General features: G+C 47.8%; 1 protein-coding gene across 3 annotated transcripts in view; it reads right to left on the bottom strand.

The window, feature by feature from the left end:
- The window catches only part of ZFYVE28 (zinc finger FYVE-type containing 28), a 635647-nt gene that overhangs the window by 182802 nt on the left and 435881 nt on the right, over positions 1–16964 (bottom strand). The window lies entirely within an intron of this gene.

Raw genomic sequence — 16964 nt, 5'->3', positions numbered from 1 at the left:
AATCACGGTCGTGACCATCGCGACTTGAGATTACAGGGTAAACACTTCTCAGGGAATTACATTGGTGGACGCAGTCTACCCAGCTAAACAGAACATTTCTCCTTCACCAACCCCCCCAAAAAAACATAAAACTAAAAACAATTTGACAATAGAAATAGCAGCAATAAACATGATACCACACATCACGCAGTACACAGGCATCCTCACTCCGATGCTCAATCCAGCAGAGAACCCTTCCAACGAGATGACCTCACAGGATGAGGTCTGAGATGGTATCTGGATGTTCCTTGACGACCACCACCTTCCAGCGACTCTCCAGACTCCCCCGCCAGGGGTGCAGCATTCCGATCGGCCAGCGCAGAAGAAAACTCTTCTGATAAACTGAAACCCTTACCCTCAGATGATGAGGGTATCGAATCTGGAGCCTATTGACTGGAAAGTTGACCATCTGGTCCCGACTCATCATCCGAGGACACCACAGCATCATGCGTATCTACGGGGAGAGTGTTCAGAAGATCCTGACATGCTTTGAAAAAGGACACATTCCTAGTGAGAGTTGTTCCATCTTTTTGTGCTGAAATCATTGTTCCTTGCACCTTCGGCACCCTCCACGGTTCCAGTTCAAAGGGTAACCCAAATTTTCCTTGGGGATGTCGATTTTTCACCAGCACTAAGTCTCCCACCTTGATTGAGCTCTGCTGGGGCCTACGAGTGTGAGACATGCAGTCATTCTTTAGGTGGAGGTTTCGTAGGGTTGCTGCAACCTCTTCTTGCTTTGGCAGACAACTTCTAGATGAGGAATAACATCACCAACTGAGCGGTTCATGCATAATGCCATGGGACTCATACGAGTGGCTGAATGATGGGTCAAACGATAGTCTCGAAAGAAACCATATAAAGCACAGTCCATGTTTTGTCTGTTCGCCACAACGATTCTGATGACTTTGTTTAGAGTGCACATGAAGCGCTCCGTCTCTTCATTTGCCTGAGACCAAATAGGCGTAATCTTCCGGTGAGTAACACCCCTGGACTGCAGGTAATCCGCAAACTCATGACTTGACAACGGAGGACCATTATCGTTGCGTAGATCTCTGAACAATCCATGAGTAGCTATGACCAGTCGAGGAATAGTCTGGCTGGCGGTGGTGGACTCCAGGATTTCTACTTTAGGATACTTTTAGAAGTCATCAATAACCACCAGCATGTGCCCGCCGTCTGGGAGATTCTCAAAATCTGCATTGGCTTGCTACCAGGGGAAAGGTGGAATAACTTCAGTGATTATGGGTGCAGGTAGATTAGCCTGACTAGTAACTGGCAGACGGCTTGCTCTTCCAGGGTATCCAGCTTAGCAAACCACACCTTGCATGGAAGTCTTTATTTGGTCTTGACAACCTCTTGATGGGCCAAATGTGCCAGATGGATCACTCTTTGTTGCAGACATACAGGGACCACTAACAGTGCTCCTCTCATCAAACAGCCTTCCGGGGAGACCACTAGCTCATTAAGAATGTTATGTGAGGACACCAGAGTTAACTTTACAACCTCCGTACGATGAACAGTTTTTTCGAGTAGCATGGTCCACCACCCAGATCTTGCTGCAGAAATACCCAGTTGGAGACATTTGTCTGCTTTACTAGCTTCAGTGATTTCTTCGAGCGAGATTGGAAGCTGTCTGGACTGTTCAAGGATAAAAAAACATACTCTTCCACTTCCTCAGCTTCCATTTCCTCTGTTTTGGTAGCGGGACCAGCATGTCTGGAAAGATAATCCGCCGGCAACTGGAGAATCCACTTTTCAACCAGAGGTAGAGGCTTGGATGAGAATCCCATGAACAGTGGAATGAGGTGTTTGTGATCAGTATGTACTGTGAAAGGCTGTCCATACAGGTAAAGATGAAAGTGACGGCAACCCCAATGTATAGCAATAGCCTCCTTCTCGATATGGGAATACCTTTGTTCCATCGCCGTTAGTGCTCGACTGGCATATGCCACAGGGGCCCATTCGCCATTGACCTGGCGTTGAGATAATACCACCCCATAACCAGTGGGACTGGCATCCACAGAGAGTTCGGATTCCTTCGCTGGGTCAAAATAGACTAACGTGGTGTTGGCTGAGAGCTCGCACTTTGTGGCTTGGAAAGCTTTCTCCTGCTCTGGCCCCCAATTCCAGATTGCGATGGACTTGACTAACTCCCTCAGTGTAGCAGTGAGGTCCGTGAGGTCGCGAATGAATCTGCCACAGTACGTGACCATACCCCAAAAACTTCTTACTCCGGTCACCGTGGTGGGGGCAGGGGCAGCCTGAATGTCTTGAACCTTGATTGGGTCTGGAGATACCCCATTTTAAAGGAATGGTACACAAAAAATGCTATTTCTTTTCTGAGGAACACTTTTCTTTGTGTAGCATTAGCCAATTTTCCATGAGACGCTGAAATAGGCATTTAAAATGTTCTTTTAACATAGGGGCATGGACCAGAAGGTCATCGCTGACGTTGAGGACTCCTTCCAGGCCAGCAAGAACACTCCTGATAGTATCCTGAAAGACTTCTGCCGCACTGGAGACTCCGAAACTGAGACGCTTGCATCTCCTCAAGCTCACGTGCATCGAGAAAGTGGTGATGGCTTGGGATGCTAGATCCAGCATCAACCGGCCCAAAAATCCATTTTTGAAAACCATTTTGATCCACTGACTTCGGCCACTATATCATCTACGGTAGGTGTGAGATGCCACTTCCTTTTGATGGCCATGTTGGGTAGGCACATGTCCACGCAGATCCGAACTTCTCCAGGTTTGCCTGGGTTTGCGAGCCACCATGATAGGAGACACCCACGGAATCAGGCCATCCACTGTCTCAATGATGTCAGCCTGTTCCAGTTAGCTCAACTCTTCCTCCACTTTTGGCCGATGTGAAACGCCACCCGCTAATGTTTCAAGGTACAGACTGGATTGATTTATCAATATGTAGTTTTATTAGCCGGTATTTCAAACAGCCTATGCCTTCAAAGAGTGAGGCAAATTGAGCTAACAAGTTGTCCATGCTTTCTTTGTGAACACTAAGTGCAAATGCCACTAACTGGAGGCGCGCTGCTGTTGGGCAGCTCAACAGTATTACATGACCTCCTTTTGTGACGTATATCTTGGTCTGCATCGACTGAGAATCATGTGTAACCTTGGCTGTGGATACGCCTGCTAATGGGAGGGGAGTGGTGGACCCACAGGCATAGACTTTTGTGGTGGTGGTTTTTAGAACAGGTTATATTTGTAACATGAGGAGCATGGACTGAGCCATTATGTTGATGGAGGCTCCGGTATCAATCAACACTTGCACTTGGTGGCCTTTTATAAATAAGTTACACTTCGGGATGTGCTTGCGGGGGTGCCCATTGGGTTGCATGGTGTGTATCACGTGGACAGCCCCTTCGACGTCATCATCGTCCATATCCCCTGCTTCGATCGAATGCTCTGTGGCATGTACTTTATTAACAGAGTAAGGCCTTCTAATCCTCGATGAAGCTGAGGAACGACATACTGTTGCAAAGTGGTTTGCCTTGTTGCAGGCCGAACACAGTTTACCCTGAGCCGGACAAGGACCCTTGTGGGGTATGGTCCCCAGAATCCATACGAAGGGCCCGATGTAGGTAATCTCGATTTACCTACTCTTAAATACCGAATCATACTGATTCGGTATTTAAGAGTAGGTAAATGGGATGTAGGTAATTTCTATTTTTAAATTACCGAATCGGTAAAATTCGGTAATTACCGAATCTGTATTTACCGATTCGGTAATTGGCATTGATTCCTATGGGCCTTGAGGCCCATAGGAATCAATGCCAATTACCGAATCATTAAATTCCGATTCGGTAATTACCGAATTTGCAATGGAGACAGGGTGTCACTTTGACACCCTGTTGCACCCCTCAATTGTGCATGGGTGCACCAACTTCTAGTTGGTGGTAAATAACGAATTCTTAAACCCTTGTAGCACTGATTACAGTGCTACCTACATGTTAAATTACAGAATCGGTAATTTTACCGATTCGGTATTTTACAGAATCGGTAAAATTACCGATTCTGTAATTTGACATGCCCCTACATCTCAATATACAAATACCGGTCGGAAACGCCGAAAATCGGTATTTTTGGCCGTTTCCGACCGGTATTTGCCTACCTACATCGGGCCACAAGTCTTTTGTGCAGGACCTGGTTTATTTCTGGTCTTCTTATTGTCAGGGCTCTTGGCGATGACCGCATTAGCAGGCTACATTTTAATGGTATGCTGTAGGGCATCGAGTACGAAATGCTCCACTGGGGGTATGACTGACATGGTTTCTACAGCCTCTCCTCTGCGCCAGCACCCCTTCCTTGTGACGGAGGGAAACAAAAAAAAATGGTTCTGGTCTGTAGAGTGCTCCTGATGGAGGTGTGCAAGTCAGGAAGGAGGGAGACAAAACAAAAAAATGACTGTGGATTGCAGGTGTAACTTCCAGGGTGAGTACAAAATTCTTTATACTTCCTTTTATTTCCACTTTCTTCACTTATTTTGAGGGGGTCAGTGTGTATTCCCATGTGAGTGGATCAAAAACCCCTTGCCTTGCTGGCCTAATGTTGGTTGCTTTGTTGGCTTGTAGCCGTGTACTCCTTTGCCAGTGTCAGTACCTGTGTGGAAGGTGCGCTCACTTCTCCTCTTGCAGGGCTGGATGGACTACGTGATGATCCGCTGTGAGGGCGGGGGAGCCACGCCACTGTTCTCTGTGGTCAGCCGGTCCCGGCTGGGCCTGTAGCGTCGGTAAGTGCCATGCCCACTAGAGATGGGCCATCGGCTGCTGAGCAGCAGTCCAGAGCAGTGGCGGTGCGTCCATTAGGGGCGTTGGGGCATTGCCCCACTAGCCAGGACGACCGTCACTGTCACGCATTGGCAGGCATTCAATCGATTTAATAAATACAATTATGAGCGCTGTCACCGGTCCAGTCTGTGTAGCACGACGGAATCATAACTCATCGGACCTGACCAGCTGACCTCATCATCGCGGAAGGTATGGGGCGGGCCTGCGGCAGTGTCAGTGAGTGATGACAGGATGGCAGCAGCAGTGTGCGCATTTTGGACTAGTCATTTTTATGACTTGCCCACGCATGCGTACACACGCTGCAGTACCTTCCCTCCTCCTCCCCCCCCTAGCAGTCAGATAGGCAGGGACCCGGCTCCCCGGGTCTCATTATGGGCAGTATTAGCCCTGCTCGTAGCCAATCCTGGCGCAGTGTCACTGTTAATGCTGCGCCAGGATTGGCTGAGTTACCGCGCACACAGTGATTGGCCATTCTGCCCTAACTGCGTCAGGCTCTCTCTTCCGTCCCCCCCTCCCCTCTCCGGCACACAACAGCGTGGAGAGAGAAGAGAGCTGCTGACCTCATGGCCCGCCTGATCCTCTCAGAGATTGATTGTGAGGCCCTGGCCCGCCTCGCGCACAACTTGGCATTTGGAAACTGCAAATGATGTGTGAATGCCCTGCCCTTGGACTCTGTCAACGAGACTCCGGGCCTCCGTGAATGTTATGATTGATCACAGCGGCGCAGACAGGAATGTGTTGTGAGTACCAACTACCAATTTAATTAAATTAAATGGGTGTTGTTGCCACTTGCCGCCTTCAAGGCCTGTCCTTTTTCGTTCCATACTTGCCTGGCCAAGTTGTACTTTTCCGTTACAGATGGGGCTGCGGGTAAAAGATTAAGAGTCTTCCCCCCCCCCCCCCACCCCCCATCAGCAACAGTGTGTAGATAGTGATGAATGACTTCGCTGTACACATGAAGGACACATTAATTTTTGGTAGGCACGGCCCGGGGTACAATCGCGATTTGCAGGGACTAGTGATTTGCCCAGGATCAGATGAACGTGATTCTGAATTACAGTATGTTGCACCAACAGGACACCGAGGCCGGAACTTGGTTCCCCACTGCCAGCCCGGCTGGCTTTCTGGACCAAATAAATATATTGGAACTTTCTGAGCCAGGAAATTCAATATATTTATTTGGACTAGATTGCCAGCCAGAATGGCACCTGTGTAGTAGTCTACCCACTATGGTCAAGCTCTCTATCTGCACTCCCGTTCTTTTAGAACCCCAGACAGTGGCCGGCAGATTTAGGACTGGGAGACCGGCCTGGCGAGATCTAGGGACACCCTAGATATGTTTGTAATAGGCGGGCCGGTGGCTGCCAGTGCGGCAAAGGACTTTCCGAACTGTAGGTAGTGGCTGGGTAAATGGGAAATGCGAGAGGGGAAGGGATACCCTCCAAGATTCTGCCTGGCACCACGGCACCACCAGAGAGTGCTGTGCTTTATCACACTCAGATCGGAGTCATGCTTCCCTGCATTGACGCCTCATCTGGAGGTGATGTGAGGGCCGCAGGTGGGAGAATTGCCTGGGTGAGAGCCACATAGAGGAAGGGGCCAGGGTGTGGGCCGAGCCTTTCGTTTCAAATAAAGAATATCCCCAGATGGCATGGTGCATTAAATTCATATAAAATATCGTGTGTTGTTGTGGACTGTGTGTTCCTTAGTGGCAACTGTTAAACTTGCAGCTTTACTGATCTCGCTCCCAAACTCTCCCTTCCTCTGGTTTCTCTTGCTGTTCCGATGTTTTTTTTTTCTTCTGCTGTCCAATTCTCTTTCTATTTCACTATACCTGCGTTGTTCAGTAGGTCTTATTATTATAATGTTTTAAAGCAATTAAATGTGCTCCAATAAATTATTGTAGCACGTTTAATAGCTTTAAAACATTTTAACTTTCACTCTGTTCGAATCGACCGTCCTTCATTCAGCATTAGGTCTCTGGGCATTTTGTACTCCATTACAAAGGTAATTGAAAGAATGACATTTATGTACTGATACTGAAAGCACATACATTTCCTTTACGCCGTGTGGAAACTCAAAATAGTTTTTGAATGTATGGATTATAACTTCTAAAATGTATTCATCAGGAAGTATGGGCAAAGTGGGATTCTTAAGTTGTGACACCGGGAGAAGAAACCTCCAGAACCCCCCTTATGCCATTGGGGCTCCTCAGGTGCGCTTGCTCACCACACTGCTCTCCTCCACAAGTTTTACGCCCCACATCTTTTAAATATCACCAGCTGCCACTGGTCCAGAGTATTCTCCTAGCGGACAGCAGGAGAAAACTGCTGTGTGTGCAGAGCGCTTGGCAGGCTGGGCACACGCAGGGGTGGTCTGCTGTCCTGATGTCTTCGTTCTGCCGCAGCCAGCCCATACACAGCCACGATCATGGCATCGACCGCAGATTTAGGCCGAACACCCAGGCTGGGAGCACTCAATGTCGCTGAGCAGGTACGGTGCAGGATCCCACCCTCGTCGCCAGTTGCTGGATGTGTGTTAAAACTAGGGCCAAAGAACGGTCTAAGGCCTAGTGCGCAAATTGCAAAGTATGCAAAAAGGATCGCAATAAGACAGTATTAGCGGTTGCATTCACTACTCTGCCATGCCACACCCTGGCGTGACCATCAGGACTTGAGATTACAGGAGCGATGAAGTCACCCCTCAGAGAATGACATTGGGGGACGCAGTCCACCTAGCTAAACATAACATCCTCAACCCCCATGTCAGTCACTTGTAGTAGAAGGCCTCAAACAGCCAACAGGCGTCTTAAACCCCTTTGTTCTATCAAATACCCTGCCCTCTCCACAGGCATTCCTTCGAATATCAAGAGGTGAGTTAGCAACAGTGACACACAGTAAACACTGCAGATTATCCAGTGCCACAGCGACCTTGTGGTATGGTCACCTGCCATTACCATTCTGGCATCCACTGAACTCTCCCTCAAACTTTTTAATAGTTGAGACAGAATATCCAAGGATATGCGTTAAACCACTTAGCATTCCCTAGGAAAATATGCTGATTGTAGGGCACCATCATCAGATGTCTGGAGAATACGTTTTACATTACTTCTACTCCAGCTGTTCGGATGAAATTGATGGTATATGGTTTATGTTTAGCTGGGTTAAGTTTTTATCAGTTTATAGTTCATCTCTTTGTTCTGCTAACACCTGGGGGTACTAGCCACAACTCTCTAAGATCATACCATGTTAACCCACTAGGTGCTTGGGAAGAGCAGATTTTCATTTCTTAAAGCAAGTCCATTTTGAATTTGTTCGTGCTCACATATGAATTGTATTATTTGTTGAGGTCATGGCACTGTAACCTTATCCAGAGACAGGGCCTCATTCACAAAGGTAACTTACACTTTAATACAGTGCTTCCCAAACCTATTAGAACCACAGCCCACTTTTTAGTACAACAAATGTTCACGACTCACCTAGCTTTAATAGACATTAGGCAGGCGATTTTTTCAAATATAAAGCATCTTGTGGTAGCCAATTGCCGTTAACGTATAGTACATTTTGGATTGAAATGGCCAGGAAATTTGCTCTGACCTCCAGTTTTATAGATAGAACTACATTGCATACAAATGATAAAGTGCGGACATTGGATTTCAGTGAATATTTGTGTATTACCAAGTACATCATTTTGATTTGTTCTGATCGTACTAAAACTTGTTTCCATCATACTTCAGAATTCCCAAAAATGTGCTTCATTTTTGCTTTCCTAACTGCTGAATGCGTACAGTTCATTTACAAGTATTAAAAAAAAGTGTTTGTTACAAAAATTTACAATGAACAGCCTTTCCTTTCCGAATGTCTCATAATTCACTTTACTTTCTCGGACTGCAAAGTGAGAGGAGTTCAGAAATACCAGTCCCCTTGTTAAAAAATAAGTAGCAGAAGACAACCCGGACACTTGACCTCTCTCTCTAAAGCACAGCAAATGTGACAAGATGAATACAAAATTTAAAGGCATCTTTATCTTTTGCTTGGACTTAAAAGTTTACTACTTTTCAGTACTCACAAACCCAGTTTGAAAGCTGCAAAAAAGTAGTCAATCCAGCACTACACATGGCCAATCACTTGCACCTAGTCTACTACTTCTGCAATCACATAGCTTGTACGTGATGAGCAGTTGATTTTGCAGAAAAAAGTGCACTTTTACTGTCTCTCGTTTCTGCAGCAGATTCCTTATGCCAAAAGACATGTTAGTTGTGTGTGCTCATAGTTGTTTAACCCCTTTGGTGCCTCTGACGGCCGGGGGCCGTCCGACACACCAATGCTAATGTGCGTCGGACGGCTCCCGGCCATCCTCGCAAACGGCACAGGGATTCCCTCTGGTGCAGGTACCAGAGGGATTCCCTTTACCCCCCCCAACAGCCTTGGGAGCTGGGGAAGAGCTTCCCCAGCTCCCAAAGCTGCTACCCTGGTTTCCTTGAAATGACAATCAGCGCGCACATTGCGCTGATGTCATTTCAGTGAAACTGAAATGTTCTAAGAGGCTCATTTCTGTTTCACTTTCTACGTGCTCAGGGGGCTAGCTCAGCCCCTGACCACGTAGAAAGACAGGAGGGGTATTATTGGAAAGGGGAGAATCTGCTTGGGGATCCACCCACTAGGCCCCAGGGAGGGGGGGAACGGCCCCTCGGGCAAGAGCCTTTGCTCCCCCCAACATTTTGAGCACAGTCAGTCTTTCTGCCCCCCCCCCCCCAGATGAGAACAGTAGCCCCCAATCTGGGGGGGGCAGAAATCCCACTAAACACCAGGGAATATTTTTTTAATTGGAATTAGGGGTGGGGGCTGCCAAGATGGGCATTCCAATGCCCCGACCCCCTCGCCGCAAAATGACTGTCTATCAGGGGTATATGGGGGCATTAGCCCCCAATCTGCCTCCCCCGGGGGGGGCTGAAAGCCCACTAGATACCAGGGATTTAAAAAAAATTATAATTAGGGGTGGGGCTGCCCAATATGGGTATGCCAATGCTCCCACCACCTCGCCGCAAAAGTACAGTCTTTCTGCCCCCCCCGGGGGGGCAGATGAGGGCAGTAGCCCCCAATCTGCCACCCGTGGGGGCAGAAAGCCCACTAACAACCAGGGATTTTTCCCCCGATGAATTTAGGGGTGGGGGTTGCCCAAGATAGGCATCCCAATGCCCCCACGCCTCCCCCCCCACAAAATTCCAGTCTTTCTGTCCCCCCCTGGGGGGCAGATGGGGCAGTAGCGCCCATCTGGCCCCCACCCAAGATGCCAGGGATTTGTTTTTTTATAGGCCCGTGGTGGGGGCTGCCCAGAATGGGCATGCAAATGCCCCTACCCTACCACTCCCCAAAGAAAACAAAAGACTTTCTGTCTCCCATAGGAGGCAAATGGGGGCAATAGCCCCTGATATGCCCCTTCGGAGGAGTGGGGGGGCAGAAAGCCCACTAAGCACCAGGGATTTATTTTTTATATACAGATAGGGGTGGGGGCTGCTCAAAATGGGCATGTCAATACCCCCATTCCAAAAAGAAAATGCTACCGTCTTTCTGCCCCCCCCCCCACCCCCCCGCCCAGGAGGCAGATGGGGCAATATCGCCCACCTCAAAAAATATGCCACAGTCTTTCTGCCGCCGAGCCCAAGGCCAAAAATCCACGTCACCCCCCGTGCAAAACCAGGTTGTTTTGTGATAGGTCATTTTGATGTCTCCTCAATACGTTTTGGGCCCTTGCCTGTCGCAGGTACTTGACCCACCCACGCAAGTGAGGTACCATTTTTATCGTGAGACCTGGGGAAACGCAGGGTGGTAGGAAATTTGTGGAGCCACGCAGATTCCAGAACTTTCCCACACAGAAATTTGAGAAAAAAGTAATCATTTCAGCTAAATTTGAGGTTTACAGGGGATTCTGGGTAGGAAAACGTTACGGGATCCACGCAAGCCATACCTCGCTGGACTCCCCCAGGTGTCTAGTTCTCAGAAATGTGTGGGTTCAGCAGGTTTCCCAAGATGACCGCCAAGCACCGGGCCAAAAACCCAGGTGAGTCCCCTTGCAAAATCAGGTTGCTTTGTGATAAGTCATTTTGAAGGAAATTTGTGGATCAACGCAGATTCCAGGACTTTCCCACACAGAAATTTATGAAAAAAAGTTATTTTTTCAAGTTAATATATGCATTGATTTAGACCCTGTAACCTTTAATTCTGTTTTATGGAAACAATGCAACAGCTTCTGCCAGCATTCTTTCATAATTCAATGGAGTGGGAGCATCAGTACTTGAAGACAATGGAATAACGTTTTTGAAAACTATCTAACTCCTGTGAGTGGCTGTAATCCTAATTCCAAGGGGAAGATCATGTTGCTCTTACACTGAGTAGGTCTGAGAAGAAAAGTATTTTTAAGCAGTCATCATCCGCGGGGAGATAAAAAGAAAGAGGAGCTCACAAAGTAGTAAAGTTAAGAGCCCATTTTAATCTAAGGGTAAGTGTTAGGCTGGAACCATATCATCTCAGGTGTAAAGACATAGCGCAGAGCTCAGTGACTTCATGAAGAAATCATGATTACGCTTGCAATATTGGTAAATAAGCAGAGGAAAATATGCTGAGCATTTTCAGGGTCAAGGTCAGGGAGGCCTTTATGTTGCATGAGTAGTTGAAATAGCCACAGGCGGGTGGCCATACCCTCGAGTACAAACAGAAGTTAGCCACAGGGCTGAAGAAGAAGACTGAGGCAATGGACTGGAGGATAAAAGATGCTGTTGGAGGGAATAGTCTTAAGCTCTAGTAAACATGGAAATGTGAAGTATTGGGCCAGTGGACCAGTGATAGAGAGTGGTCCTAGCTCCAGGGGGCCGCCTCAGCACAGTACAATTGGCCAGGGAGCATAAATGAGTCGGGGGAGTATGGGGGGAGGATACTCCATGTACTCTGCAGAGGGGGGGCTCCTATTTAGTTACACCACTGCACTGGACCCATTGCCTTGCATTCAAAAGTGTATCTAGTGGTAGGGGGCTCACCACGTCAGTACATGCTGGTTTAGCAGAGTCTGTCCCAGCCTGCGTACATGGTACAAGATCATAAGGGAAAATGTTGGTTAACGGACAGAATGTGAGGCATTCTGGTTATATTTCATCATGGTCCCAGATACGATTTCTAACATTGAGAGAAAGGCTCACATTGTGGGAGGCTAAAGGAGGTCTTGATCTCGAGGGTGGTCATATGACTTTAGCTCATACTTTTTTATCTCGGGTAAGATGAACACTAAATAAACTAATCATGAGCAATAAAGTGGTCTGGGGCATCAACATGTCCAAAAATATGCACCAACAGCTATGAAAGGACATGGCCCAAGAGCATGCCAAGTGGCAAATGGTTTAATGTTAATTCCTAGTGCCGAATGGGGTTTCACTTAGGACGTTGAACTAAGAATATAATTAAAAAAAATACTCCTAATCATTGCACACGTAGTTACATAGAATCAATATGTATTAATTAAATCAAGAACAAATCAATCATTCTTACACATGCAAAATAAATCATAATACACAAATGACTCGCACAGAATCGTTTCTAAAGGCTTAAAACATTAGGTAAATCGATTTTTTAGCATGATAGGGAAATACGGCAGAACAAAAACTATCCGTATGTCGCTAAACGCAGTTATTTTTTAATCCTGTGAGTTTAAGTTTGACCTGACAAAACAGCTAATACACGCTCTCACCTCATGCTACTTCCAGGAACTTCTGCCACTGGAATGCATAGAGGACTAATTTTACAGCTGAAAATAATTGTACACTATATCATCACACTGTTGCATTCAATTCTTTATCGCTTGTATGAATGCTTCACAGAAACAATAATGTTTGCTTCTTTTTAGGGCTCGGCCTCCGCCCACGAAGTGGGAGGAGTTTCGAGCTCCTAATGTTAAAGAGAAAAAAAAAGGATCTCTAGGGCTTTGGCGAGACACATTCCTTAGTGTGTTATGTCATCTGGCCAGTGATTCGTCTTCGCTGTGGTGTCGTTTTAATAGCCTTGAAGTGATAGGCTAAATGTCGTTTTCGTCGGGCATGTGTAGCATTTTTCGTGCGTGTGCGCGCAAAGAAGTACATTAATTATAATTAGGAGCTGTCAGGGTGCCTCCGTAAGTGAATCCAGATGGCCGGGCGCGTTCACCATTCAGCAGCGCTCAGCGCGCAGCTGCTGCATGCCAGGCCGGGAAAGGGCTTCATTAGTTCAAGAACAAGAGTCTGACGTTCTGTCATGGGCTGTAGAAAAGAGAATTCATTTCACAACACGTCGCCTTTCCCTGGCACATGCAAGAGTTGGTCCTAAAAGAGACCCTGTGACGTCCCTCCCCTCTTCCATCTCTCTGAACCCCTCCCCCGCAGGCTCCCTGCTGGTTTCCTCCTTAATGAAATCATCTCCAAAGAAGACTGTACGTCTGGAGTTACGGCTCCACCTCGTGATGCGCCACTTTTATATATACACGAGGGAGGGAACGCGTTTCCATAGAGAAACTATTCGAGCCCACTTCATAACAACCCGCCGAGGGGAGAGGGGGAGCGAGGAGGCACATCTAGCGCTCGGAGCCGGATGCTCGCGGTGACCGGCTGCTCCTGAGCGCCAGGAAGACGCAGAGAGGCGCTGCTCCGCGCACACTCGGCTCAGGTGAGTCCCCGCGCGCCCTGATCTCAGGTGGACGTGCGTTCGGCGCTAGCTCTCCTCGAAGCGCCGTAGAGCGGATATGCCAACAACTGATGGCAAAGTTTTTATGAGTACTTGGCGCCTTCGAACTGTCCAGTATGTACAACTTTTCATTAGTCAGACGCCGTTTTAGGCAACTGGTCTGGCTCGTAAGTTGTCACTTGTTGGTTGAACGAATAGATGAACGAGCCTCGTAGAGCACTGCAAACTGGTCCTTCTGGGCGTCTGTCTCCTGGAGAGGAGTGGCATGATGGTGCCAAAACGGCAGGGCGCTGGTGGTGATTTACTTCTTGGGTGATTGCTGGGCGGGCTGGGCGAGGCGGCATCCTTTAAATGTGCCCTTCCTGTGCTAGGCTCACAGTCTTCGGTGGTTGTACTTTAACGGTGCAGCGAGTGAATCGATACACATTTAAAGGTATGTATATAAAACAGACTTGCCAAAAAGGACTACGGGGCATCATTTCGACTTCTAAATCCTAATACTTTGAGCATCCTCCATGCACTTGTTAGCTGAGGAAGAGACATTGCAATTGGTGAAGAGGCATAGTCTAGGTATGTTACTGGCTGCAGTTCCTGAGTCGTAGTCTCGGCTCCCTGCTTTAGGACACTGTGAGATCTTAAGCGGATCCACCTCCCCGTGCTTCATTTCTCATGCCCGTTCTAATGGAGAATGTAACGTAGGTATTAATAGAGGACACGGCCCCGTGGGATATCTTTGCGCCCTTGACATACAGCGGATACGTTTTGTTACTCTTTTTATCGACCCTGGAAGTATGAAAGGCGGCGCGGATTTGAGCAAGCCTACGGGGTCAGATACCAACCCTTGCAGTGGATGCAGACGTGCACAGAGCAGACAGACCCCTACCTGGGCAATCAGAAGACGGAGGAACAGCCGTCAGTCACTGTAAATTACCGAACTAGACCTGCCCATATTCAAGGCTTGACTTTAGGAATGTTGACTTGACTTACGTACGCCGAGCGCTTTCACGAGTACCTTGTCGCCTCATATATTTAAGCCGCAATTCCCCCGTCCAACCCTTCTGGAATGCCAGTGAGTTGAGTAATTCGTAATAAGGTGCGTAATTGCAAATGAGAGCGTGGATGCTATAGCACCTCCGTGTGAACGGAATCAATACTTAGCGCTAACTGGTTTAGTTTCAAGGCTGGTTGGAAGGCTGGGAAATTGGGGGTTTTACGTGTGGCAAAGGAGTATATCAACTAGTGATATAAATATAATACATACAGTGAGTGAGGGGTTCCAGCCTGGGCTCCGAGGGTAGCCACGTCTTCCCTGTCTGACCACATTGCTTGATCCTTGGAAGATTTCTCTTTGTCTGTGTGTCTGGACTGGCACAGTCGCCAGTTCTTGGAGCTCTTAGGAACGGGCTAAATGCTGATGTGAAGCATATGGGAAGGGAAATGCGTGAAACACGGCTCGTTCAGACGGTGTGTGTTGGACGTTAGATGTCTGGAGTGCGCTCAAGCGCAAATGATACGAAAACACACGCATCTCCTGCTCAGGTAGAGGGCCCTGACCCCGTGGGCGTGGAAGCGGAGGAAGGGGCGTCGATGCTGGAGGACTTTACAAAAGGGGGAGCAATATGAGACCCGCCAAGAGACGGAGCCCTTGCACGCTGATAGAAGTAAATACACAGTGAAGCAACACGGGCCGCACGCACGCACACTCTCTAACTCTCGCAGACACATTCTCTCTCACATTTACATGTGAGTTCAATACAGTAATACACAGGGACATAACACAATAACACAAGCCCCTGCTGCGCTAGAGGTGGGGCGGTGGGGGGGGGGGGCGACCCTTCAGCGGGCCCCCCTATTCAGCCACATGCCGATAAATATACAAGACGCAAGAGACTCGGGCCCCTCGTCACATTCTGCAGGGGCACCATACGGAACTCCTACCCGCCTTTCACAATTCCAATCCACAACACAAGTGCACAAGTTCTTGCTGCTGAATTTTGAAAAAGGCACGTGAAGTGGGAATCAGAGTGCAGTTTGAGAGTGCAGAATGCAGTGTGAGAGTTGAGAGTGCAGTTTGAGAGTGCAGTTTGAGAGTTGAGAGTGCAGATTGAGAGTGCAGAGTGCAGTTTGAGAGTGCAGAATCAGAGTGCAGTTTGAGAGTGCAGTTTGAGAGTGCAGTTTGAGAGTGCAGTTTGAGAGTGCAGTTTGAGAGAGCAGTTTGAGAGAGCAGTTTGAGAGTGCAGTTTGAGAGTGCAGTTTGAGAGTGCAGTTTGAGAGTGCAGCTTGAGAGTGCAGTTTGAGAGTGCAGTTTGAGAGTGCAGTTTCAGAGTGCAGAGTGCAGATTGAGAGTGCAGATTGAGAGTGCAGATTGCAGATTGAGAGTTGAGAGTGCACGTTGAGAGTGCACATTGAGAGTTGAGAGTGCAGTTTGAGAGTTGAGAGTGCAGTTTGAGAGTTGAGAGTGCAGTTTGGGAGTTGAGAGTGCAGTTACAGAGTGCAGCATGAGAGTTGTGAGTGCAGCTTGAGAGTTGAGAGTGCAGTTTGAGAGTTGAGAGTGCAGTTACAGAGTGCAGCATGAGAGTTGTGAGTGCAGTTTGAGAGTTGAGTGTGCAGTTTGAGAGTGCAGTTTGAGAGTGCAGAGTGCAGATTGAGAGTGCAGATTGAGAGTGCAGTTATAGAGTGCAGTTAGAGAGTGCAGTTAGAGAGTGCAGTTATAGAGTGCAGTTAGAGAGTGCAGTTAGAGAGTGCAGTTAGAGAGTGCAGTTAGAGAGTGGAGTTTGAGAGTGGAGTTTGAGAGTGGAGTTTGAGAGTGGAGTTTGAGAGTGCAGAGTGCAGATTGAGAGTGCAGATTGAGAGTGCAGATTGAGAGTGCAGTTAGAGAGTGCAGTTAGAGAGTGCAGTTAGAGAGTGCAGTTAGAGAGTGCAGTTAGAGAGTGCAGTTAGAGAGTGCAGTTAGAGAGTGCAGTTAGAGAGTGCAGTTAGAGAGTGCAGTTAGAGAGTGCAGTTAGAGAGTGCAGTTAGAGAGTGCAGTTGTGCAGTTAGAGAGTGCAGTTAGAGAGTGCAGTTAGAGAGTGCAGTTAGAGAGTGCAGTTAGAGAGTGCAGTTAGAGAGTGCAGTTAGAGAGTGCAGTTAGAGAGTGCAGTTAGAGAGTGCAGTTAGAGAGTGCAGTTAGAGAGTGCAGTATGAGAGTTGAGAGTGCAGTTTGAGAGTGCAGTATGAGAGTTGAGAGTGCAGATTGAGAGTGCAGTTTGAGAGTGCAGAGTGCAGATTGAGACTGCAGAATCAGATTGAGAGTGCAGTTTGAGAGTGCAGAGTGCAGTTTGAGACTGCAGAATCAGATTGAGAGTGCAGAGTGCAGATTGCAGTTTGAGAGTGCAGTTTGAGAGTGCAGAGTGCAGTTTGAGAGTGCAGAGTGCAGTTT

The sequence above is a fragment of the Lissotriton helveticus genome, chromosome 2_2, assembly GCF_964261635.1.
Source record: "Lissotriton helveticus chromosome 2_2, aLisHel1.1, whole genome shotgun sequence".
Lineage (NCBI taxonomy): Eukaryota > Metazoa > Chordata > Amphibia > Caudata > Salamandridae > Lissotriton > Lissotriton helveticus.
Note: the sequence above shows the minus strand (reverse complement) of the source record. Positions and strands in the feature narration are given on the sequence as shown.